Genomic DNA, 11,039 nt, shown 5'->3' on the forward strand with positions numbered 1-11,039 from the left:
ACCATTGTCATGCTTTCTCTCACCTTCACCTGGCCATATCAATGAGCATAGGGTCTCCTAGGAGCCTTGGATCTTATGATTGCTCAAGCTACAAAACAAAAGATGTTAGTGACATATTTTTGTGCTTTTGGTTAGTAAACAAAATAAGAAAAACAATAATATACAATTCAAGCATGCTTGGTGGTCTCCAACCAACTCACCCAAGCCCCAACCCTAGGGTTAAGGAGCCAAGATGCTATGATCCTTGAGGCAAATGCAAAGTGAAATGATATGATGCCATGAGGGATCTTAGGGTCAAAATTAGGGTCTTACAGAAGCTTACGGAAAATTACTTGTCGGGCGACAACATCCTCCCAAGGATCTACTCTAAGTAAAGTTCTCGCACTGACCCAACGAGAAATTCATCTCGCGGACCCGCACTACTCAACCTCGTCCTATCTTATGTTTTTACTCGAGACTCGGGTAAAAAGTCTTTCCCATAAGGTTTGCAATCAGAGTATCCAAGTACCAAAGCATAATGGAACCAATACAGCAGATTATATCAATATGACAATAAAGATAGCAAAAGTAATAAAGAAAAGCCACATAAGTAAACAAACAAAGGCACACAAACGACCTAACTAGGCTTGACTCACTTAGGGAAACATCATATCCTCAGCAGAGTCGCCATCTGTCGCACCTTGAAAAATGAGAACACGACGCTCGCGGAGCGTAATCGCACGCTTACGGGATGGACTGAACAGAGTCGCCACCGAACTTTATTTATTCCCAAAATGGAAAAGGGGAAATATCGATAAAACCCCTAAAAGAAAGGATAAGATATGGTCATCGCAACCAAATCAGGGTTCGGGAGTCGATTACGCAAGGGGAATGTATTAGCACCCCTCACATCCGTTGTACTCAACGGGAACCATTAGGTTAGTTGTGCGCGTTAGTGTTAGCTGGGAATGTTAGGCTTCTCGATTTATTAGGTGGGAAAGAAAGAACATAAGAGAGGAGAATGTTTTTGGATTTTGAAATGAAGGGGACTAAACCTAAGTTTTTTATTAATGGGCATGACAAGATTTATAAATCCTGCTCCTACGTATCTCCGGGTGCAATAGAGAAATCAAGGCTTACGTAGTTCTGGGTAGAAAAATGTTTGTTTGTTGGTCGATTTTAGCGAAAGCTAAATTGTATTAATCGACGAAAAACATTGTTTTACCCAAAACAGACGAGGAGCGGACGTATACCACACATCGAATGGATTTAGAAATCAACATTCGGAAAAATGTCACTTATCTCAACTTAACAATTGTGGACGAAGCATTGCTTTACATCATCTTACGACAAGATGTCTTTCGTTTATGAAAAGTTTTTTCTGATCAATCGCTCGACGGCGAAAAAGAGTTTGATAGAATGAATGTATTTTGGGGCTTGAAAGACGAGTATTTATGACTTGCAAGCTCTTACAACTTGGGTCTAATACTCGGGATTACGGTTGGACCTTTCACTCAGGTAATATTTTTCTTTCAATTTTATTAAGAAAAGAAGTTTAAATATTTACAAGTGTTTTGAAGGAGAAGACAAACGCTTATGGCTTGCAAGCTCTTACAACTTGGGCCTAGCGTTCGGGACTACAACTGAATATTTCATCCAGGTAATCTTTTTCTTCCAACTTACATATGAAAATGGTTTGAATATTGGAGCGTTTTGAAGAGAAGACGAATACATAGGGCTTACAAGCTCTTACAACTTAGGTCTAATATTCGGGATTACGACTGAATATTCCATCCAGGGTAATTTTTTTCTTCAGATCTTACTGAGAGATTTTTTTTGAATATTGGAGTACTTTTGAAGAGAAGTCGAATACTTATGGCTTGCAAGCTCTTACAACTTGGGCCTAATATTCGGGATTACGACTGGATATTCCATCCAGGGTAATCTTTTTCTTCAGATCTTACAGAGATTTTTTTTTTAATATTGGAGTGTTTTTGAAGAGAAGACGAATACTTATGGCTTGCAAGCTCTTACAACTTGGGCCTAATATTTAGGATTACGACTGGATATTCCATCCAGGGTAATCTTTTTCTTCCAATTTTAATTATGAAAATGTCTTGAAATTAAATTAAAATGATTAATGTACAAAGCTTTGAAATGATTTGAGGGTAATTGAAATGCAGACAAGTAAATGCGAGCACTCAAAAAGAAAAGAGTTCATTGTAAGAAATCCCAAGAGTAAGCCATGGGACTGAGAGCCAACCGAAATTGAGAGCAAACTGAATTTAGTTTTAAGCTAACTTGGAGTAAATTCATGTAAGAACCACTCTAAGGAAGCCGAACAAAAATCTATGCGTCCAAACGATTTTCGGAATTTAAATTGAATTTAAAATTCCGAAGTAGAAATGGAATGAAATAAAATAAAATAAAATAATAGCAGCAACTAAATATATTATTATTACAATAGTGTTACAATTTTTTTTACATCAATTCAAAGTAATCGAAAAATAGAAAGCTAAACACAACACACACGCATTATCCAGAATGAATTTGTATTGTTACAAAATCGAAATTGAGCTAAAAGAATAAAATGTAAAAAAAAATATTACCACAATATAAATATATACATATACATTTAAAACTTATGTGAATCAAAAGTATATATATATATATATATATATATAATATATATATATATTATATATATATAGATATATATATATATATATATATATATATAATATATATAAATATAAATAAATAAACAGAAGTATGTACGATAGCCAATAATTAAAATAAAAATAAAATAACAAATTAATAAAAACTAAAAGAAGAGAAGTATATTATAACTAAATAAATTGAAGTATACGTTATAACTAAATAACACAGTATTGTTATAACTAATAAATTAGAGGTATATATTAAAGCTAAAACGTAGAAGTATAATATAATATATAATATATATATATATATTATATATATATTATATATATATATAATATTATATATATATAGATTATATATTATATATATATATTATATATATAATATATTATAATATATATATTATATATATATATTATATATATTATATATATATCTATATATATATATATATATATATATATATATATATATATATATTAAGTTAAGAACAATATTGTATATATAAAAATCACAAACAACAGTATCTATATTACATCATAAAAGAAATTAGATTCATCTCAATACATAATAAACTAAACAAATCAATCACAACGGAAATTGAAAATTGAAAGAAATGGATCTCTCACTCACATTGCTATGTTCCTACTCTTCTCTTTTACTTTTTCTTTGTTTCTCTTTTTGATTTCCTGTGAGAGATATGGTAAATGGTACCAAGTATCAGCCACTTGTTTTCATTATTTTTTGCTGAATTGTGTAGCGCTGCTAGGTGTATGCTGTTTTTTTGTGTGTTCCGAATGTGGTTGGCTCCTCTTAGTATATATATTTGGAATTTAGGGTTACTCTATTTTTTTTTAAATGCCAATAGTACCTTTTTTTTTTTATGTTTTTAGTGAATAAAATGAATTTTGAAACTAAATTAAAAAATTAAAATAAAAGATAAATAAAATTAAAATGAATATATCATTAATTCTAATTATTTTTTACGAACATTTTGACAAAAAAAAAACAAAAATAAATGGACCCAAAATGAGAAAATTCGGGCACAAAAATGCTCGAAAAATTAAACTGAACGTACCAAAATGATCAGCGCAAAATAAATTTATTAGAAAAGTACAACGCTTCTTTTAATTTTGAAAGAAATTTTGACCGGTTAAACAACCCCGAGCTGATCAAAACGTGGTCGAAAAATTAGCTGAAAAATAAATCGAGCATACCAGATTAAACTACGTGAAACGTAAATTAATAAAGCTGATGTCTGGAAGCTTGATTTTAAAATTTTTTGTCCACTGATTTGACGCACATCCGTCGATTAATTCAACCGATTTGCCTGTAGATTCGAAAAATTATTTCGACTGATATTTTAGGCACTATGCGGTATGGAATGCATGGTATGCTATGTAGAGATGCGATAGCTATGATGAATGTACGGAATTCATGATTTATGGTCAAAATTGAGGTATGAAAGTGAATTTTGAAATATCTACAAATATCTATGGATATTTTTATTTATAGAATTTATTTATAAAAAAAATTATAGTTAATTAAAAAATATATAAATATATAATCATTTATATAAGAAACCCGGACAATTGTACATAAACAATTTTAACAAACAAAACATAAGTTATAACAACCGGATTTACTTAAGTTTAATGATTTTTTTAACATCTTTGATATAAAATAAATAAAGAATTATAATACACCAATGATAAGTTTATCTCATTTCATCTTTATAAAAAAATATATAAGTTTTTTAACAATTATATATTGGATAAATATTTTTCACTAACAAATTATTTATATTAAGTATTTTGTAAATATATTTGAAATAAAAAATATACCTAATAAAATACACCAATTATAATTTTTACACTTTATTACACTCATTTTGTTTGTATGTAAATAAGGGGAAAGGATTCCCTCCGGTGGAGATTACACTGCAGAGGGAGCAGTGGAAATCTCCACCCTTCAAATACCATTTTTTCATGTTTTTATGATTTTAATATTTTATTGAATGGTATAGATTTCGCAGGATGATAAATTCATGGGAGACAATCCAACCCCATAAATAAGTCACTAAAGAGTGTCCTCAAGGAATATAATATATATACGACACAAATATTTATCATTAATAAATTAGTTAAATTAACTTTTCATATTTTTTTAATTAAAAAGAGTATAATTATAATACATTAATTAAATTTATTATAAAATATTATAGAACAGACATTTTTTATTGATTTTTTTTAAAAGTAGAGTTTATTTTAAAATCTTAGACATAAAAAAAATTCTAATAGATAAGTTATAATTTTTTCACTGTTCATCTTTTAAATTATTTTTTATTTTCTTTATAAAAGTGTGTATCCCAAAAAAGAAATTTATAACTCTTAGAATATATGAGTTGAGCCTAATTCATCCATAAAAAATCGGTTTATAGGATGAAGATTTTCCCCACTTATAACCATGTGTTTAAGTCATACATTATCCGATCATGTGAGACTCTTAAGACCGTATCTCACGTCCATGATTGAACGTCTGGAGTGTGGAATTAAATGATGGGTGACCCGACCGTTGATGGTCAAAGGAATCTTAAACGAGGCTCTGATATCATCTTAAAATGTGTGTGTTGAGTCTAACTCGTCCATACAAAACCGACCTGCAAGGTGAGGATTGTCCTCACTGATAAACACATGTTAAGGCCATGCATTATCCGATATAAGAATCTTAACTGTAACAAACTAAAATATGGTTTATTATATGTATTTGGAGAGATGTATACCATAAGAATACGAGAAAAGAGTTTCATCTTGATTAGGAGAGAAATTAAAAAATTGCTCTCTTATTTTTTATGAACAGACTAAGCACACAAAAATCCATGAAATCACAACAAAAGAGTTTATGAATCACGTCTCGTAAGATTTTAAATACGGCAAGTATAATTTAAAAGTAACAATTTTGGATTTTTTCTTATTAAAATCTATCTATTTTTTCGTTAAACCAATGATAACTTTATAAAATAAAATAAAAAACAACATGTTTTTAAAATTTTCCTATCATTTTTCATCACCATCAACAAAAAAAATCTCAATAAAATTCATCAAAAGAAAGAAACAAAGGCAAAAAAATTTAATAGTTGAAGAAGTTGGATTTTCTATATTTAAAATTTATCATGTTGTAAGAAAGAAATGAGTACGAAGATTTGAAGAAGAATACACAAAGAAATATCTATCTATCCAAATGAGATTTTAAATATAATATTTATGGATTGATGCCTAAACTCTTGTATTCACGATGATATCTAAACTCTTGTATTCTCCATATTTGGATTAGCATAAATTATTTTGCTTAACTTGAATGATAGAATAAGATCATGATCATATTATAAGATAAGAGATAAAATTTATACATTTATAAAGTAAAAAGGACCAAAATAAGGAGTTGAATTGTTGAAGAATTAATTGCATTTTGTTTTAAATACCGCATTTGGAACCAAAAATAATAATTTTGCATTTTTTTCTTTATTAAAATCTCTCTATTTTATAAAATAAAATTAGGCTTAATTTCAACTATGATCCTTCTATTTTTATTTATTTATTTATTTTGGTTTTTCCATTTAAAAAAATATATTTTTGTCATTTTTTTAAGTTTTTGTGTTGGATTTTAGTCCAAGAAAAGAACCAAAATCCAATCCAAAATTTAAAAAGGATCAAAATTGGAGTTTTTATAATGGAAGAACCAAAATTCAAAAAAAGACAAAATAGGGGGACCAAAATTACAATTAAGCCGTAAAATTAAAAACGATAACTTTTTAAAATTTTCCCGCCTCTGTCCTCTTCCAATTAAAATCCTTATCATTTTATTTTTATTGTTGAACCAAATAAGGCTTGAGTTCACATCGTCTCTAGCTCTTTCCAACAATATCATCACCGTCACCAACAAAAAATCTCAATAAAATTCACCGAAAGAAAGAAGTTGATTTTCTAGATTTATAATTTATCGTGTTGTATCAAAGAGATAAGGATGGACATATGAAGAAGAATACACGAGGAAATACGTAACTATCCAAATAAGATTTTAATCATAATATTTATGGGTTGATACCTAAACTCTTGTATTCAAGATGATATTTAAACCCTTTTATGATCATATTATCATAGTATTAGGATTAGTATGAAATATTTTTCTTAACTTGAATTTTAAAATAAGATCATTCTCATATTATCACTGAGGAAATTTGTACACTTAAAAAGTAAAAAGGGATAAAAAAAGAAGAACTAAATTGAGACTTCAAATAATCAATTACATTCTTTTATTTCAGTAAAATATGTTTTTTTTTTACTTTGAACAAAGTTTTTTTAATTTTTTTAGTAGTTTAATAGCCATATATATATATATATATATATATATATATATATATATATATATATATATATATATATATATATATATATATATATATATATATATATATATATATATATATATATATATATATATAATTATTAAACAAAACAATAGAAAACTTTGCTCAAAGCAAAGAATATATATTTTACTGAAATAAAAGAATGTAATTGGATTTTATATATCACCATGTCACCATGTCGTTTGTCGACTCCACAGTTTTGTAAAACTCACAATTTTAATGATTAAAAAAAATATTATTGATTTGATACAAAAATAAAAATAGACAAGTCTTATGTTTATAGATATTAAAAATATATTTAAACCATTACCATATCTTATATATTAATAATATTTATATTCACATTTATTACACATTTACATCTTTAAAAATTGGACCCGTGCGGTTGTTAAACTAGTTAAGAATTGAAAGAAAAAGATTGTAACCACAAAATTAATTACAAAAAAGACATTAATAGATAATACCTTAAGATTAGTAAGAGTGTTGACAAATTAGTTAGTAGTTGGAGAGGGATATCAGGTGTATGACTTCAACCTCTATACTATAAAAAATTAATAATAGTGATATTTTTTCTTCATTTTATTATATATTTTTATTTATATGCATATATTTTTATTTATATGCAAAAACCTAAAAATTTTAAACTAAATAGTTGATCCTTTTGTTTGGATTTTTTCTAAAAATGATTTTTAAATTTGTTCCGTTGCAGAACCAGAAATGGAAGAAATCACAAAAGTTATAGTGAAACAAAGCTTCGCCGGTGTTTTTGTGATGCGACATCTGAGTGATGATTTTGAATCAATATCGTTGATTGGTGTTGATCTTGAATCGACATTGTTAATCAAATATACGACGATTTAGATGAGATATTTGCATGGTTAGCACTCCAAGTACAAGTGAGTTTAAGATTTGATATAACCGTAATGGGAGTGGATATTAAAGATTGTGTCCGTGAATGTCCTTTGGCCGATGTGAAGCAGTGGATCCCTTGACCTTTGGCCAAAACAAAAGAGTTCCCCTCAAGACTCGTCGAGCACACTACAAGCATGAAAACTGTAGCCTGAGTCTTTAGGCCACGGTTATCTGCACGTGAAATATACGGTCGTTGCCTATTCTATAAACTACGGTTTCTTTATTTTAGCCCACGAAAAAGCAAAAGTGTCGCCTGAATATGTAAATAGACCGCGATTTTATAATTTGTTTTATACTGTGATTTTGATTAAACTACGCTGTATAACTGTTGTCTATTAATTAGATTACGGTTCTCAAAAAACAGATTAAACCATATTTTATTATTTAGGCTCTCCTTTAAAACCGTTGCTTAATCTTAAAGCCACAACTTTTTGTCCTAGTTTAACTTCAGTTTTTTTTTTCAATTAAACAATGTTCAATATTTATTCAAGTATTGATAACATAAAATTTGTCATAAACATTTATATTGAAGACTCTAATATACTCTATTATATAAAAACTAATGTATTATTCAAAAATACTAATTAGTAATATGAAATGTTATATAATCTCTATTATGTATAGAAAACATTAGTTAATAATATGAAACATAATAGAATCTCTTTTATGTAAAAACACATGTTAAAAATCAATTTAAGTACTATAAATTTTTAAATTAACATAGTATAGTTGTCTTCAGTAATTTCAAATCTTCACCACTTTCATCATCTTGTGGATCATCTTTGATTATAACCTGTAATCATAAAAAATAATTATTTCAAAATTGGAAATGATCAAATTTATTTCAATAAATAAAAATTAATTATAAACTATTTATTTCTTCCATTTCATTCCACACATAAATCAGTTTTGGACTTTATTTTATGGGATAACAAATTGACCTTCTTTAAGAATAATGCATTGTGGGAATCCTACTTAAGGAGAACAAATTGACTTCCATGCATTCTTCTTACAACATAGATTCTTGGCTGCATGAAAAGAAATGACAAGTTAGTTAATGGACGAGTGATACTCAAAACCTAAATCATTAAGAGAGAATAAAGTATACATTTTAAAACAAAAATAGGTTTTTAAAAGACAAATTGTCAATAGCTAATCATCGTTCACACATTGAAAAGATCATTCTCATATTCATATTTAAACAACACACAACTTAAATACCACAAAAGTACAATATAAATATATTCAAACTCAAACAACACAATAAATACTACAATATTAAAAGGCTTTTATGATCACAGGTTTTCTATTACACAATTTTCAACTAAACTTCTAATTATTTAAGCATCTTAAACATGAATTTCAAGAATAAATTTGCAAAAGAAAAACAGTTCCACTAATAGCAAACATGAGGGAAATGCATACATGTAATAAAAATAAAAGAATAAACAAACTTACGAGTCCATAAAATTGGAAAATATTTATTAGTAGTGCATGTCAAATCTCAAGTCCACGCCTGCAAAAGATACAAAAGTAAAATCAACCAAGAGTTTAAACATCCATGAATAACCAGAATATGTATAGTCTTATGACCTTTGAAAATACAATTTTAATGGTATGAACATGACACAATGAATTTTTGGAATGAAACAAACCTTCAGCCAAAGCTTATCACAGAAAACACAGCTGTCAAAAATGAAAAAAATAGCAGTCTAGAAGCACTAAAAACAAGCTAGAACACAGTCGATTAAGCATAAAACCACCAAAGAATAATGTCGTTGAACTGCTAACCTTACCAAATGTATCAGATATTTCCAAAGTTAAGTAGTTTTCATAGGATTCATTTAATAATAAACATGTTATTATAAAGAAAACAATATATGAAATCTCCCCATTAAGCATATAAAGATGCTTATAAAAAGAATGTGTAAAGTTGTTTCAAATTGTGAGAACTTATTACTTCAATTGTCCCCTTCCATTAATTAAGCTACTGGACATTTGAATTGAAATTAAGGATAAAATTCAAGTGCATGAAGCTTGAATACATGGTATGAGCAGATATGATAAATAGTAATTAGTAGTAATCCATTTCAATGAGTGAAGTTGGATACTTTTTCTCTGAATTCGATAGGAAATCCATGTTTTAGGTGTCCCGGTAATCTCAATTATATATGAGAACTCATTTGGCAGGAATGAATGCAATACATAGTAGTCATTCCCAAATAGGAACAAGAAAAACATAGATAAGTAATCTTTATAAAATTTAACTTTACAAATTTCCAATAAACAAGTATACTCACGTTTACAGGAGACCCTAACACTTTTTCTCATTATTCTCAAACCCAATTTTCATATAAATAATTATAAAATCCATAATTTTTTATAATAACTATTGAAACCTAAATCAAGCTATAATCTCTTTCTGTTAGAGATCAAACGACCTTCGTATCTTTCCCTGTTACTTCAATTGAACAGAAAGGGAGGGACAAATTTGAGCAAATCTGAAAGTTTTGCAAGAAAGGGTTTAAGTACTTTGAGAAACCCTAAATTTATATTAGAAAAGAGAAGAGATAGAGAGGATAAAGCCAACCTTAATCATGACTAAGTTGCATACGGTAGTTCTGGACGACGAGCGGCAGACGGTGAGCAGCGGCCAACGAGGACAAGACGGAGCAAAGGGAAGGAGATGTTAGATTTCTCAGTAACAATACGAAGACTTTTTTCTTTCTCTTAAAAATGGTATTAACGAATAATTTTTACTTTATTTTACTGAAGTTAATATCAATAATATATAAATATCTATAATTTACAAAAACTTCACTCCAGTAGAATTCAAACATAAAATTATAATTTGATTAAACTCTACCTATTTAAAAAGTACTAATAGGTTATTAAATTTAATTTATGCAATTTTTTTATTAAAAAAACTATTTAATATAGAATAGATATATTATTTATTATTATTATTATTATTATTATTATTATTATTATTATTATTATCATTTTCTTATATTTATTTTATTGCAATTACAACAATAATAATAGCAATATAATAATA

General features: G+C 27.8%; 1 long non-coding RNA gene across 1 annotated transcript; it reads right to left on the bottom strand.

The window, feature by feature from the left end:
- Positions 1 to 8,565: 8,565 nt before the first annotated feature.
- LOC127098212 (uncharacterized) lies at positions 8,566 to 10,722 on the bottom strand. The gene is made up of 4 exons (XR_007793310.1): positions 10,572 to 10,722; positions 9,440 to 9,497; positions 8,923 to 9,009; positions 8,566 to 8,774 (listed from the first exon to the last, which is right to left on the bottom strand). It is a non-coding gene; the product is annotated as an uncharacterized LOC127098212 (long non-coding RNA).
- Positions 10,723 to 11,039: the final 317 nt, after the last annotated feature.

Source organism: Lathyrus oleraceus, chromosome 6 (assembly GCF_024323335.1).
Source record: "Lathyrus oleraceus cultivar Zhongwan6 chromosome 6, CAAS_Psat_ZW6_1.0, whole genome shotgun sequence".
In the NCBI taxonomy this organism is placed as follows: domain Eukaryota; kingdom Viridiplantae; phylum Streptophyta; class Magnoliopsida; order Fabales; family Fabaceae; genus Lathyrus; species Lathyrus oleraceus.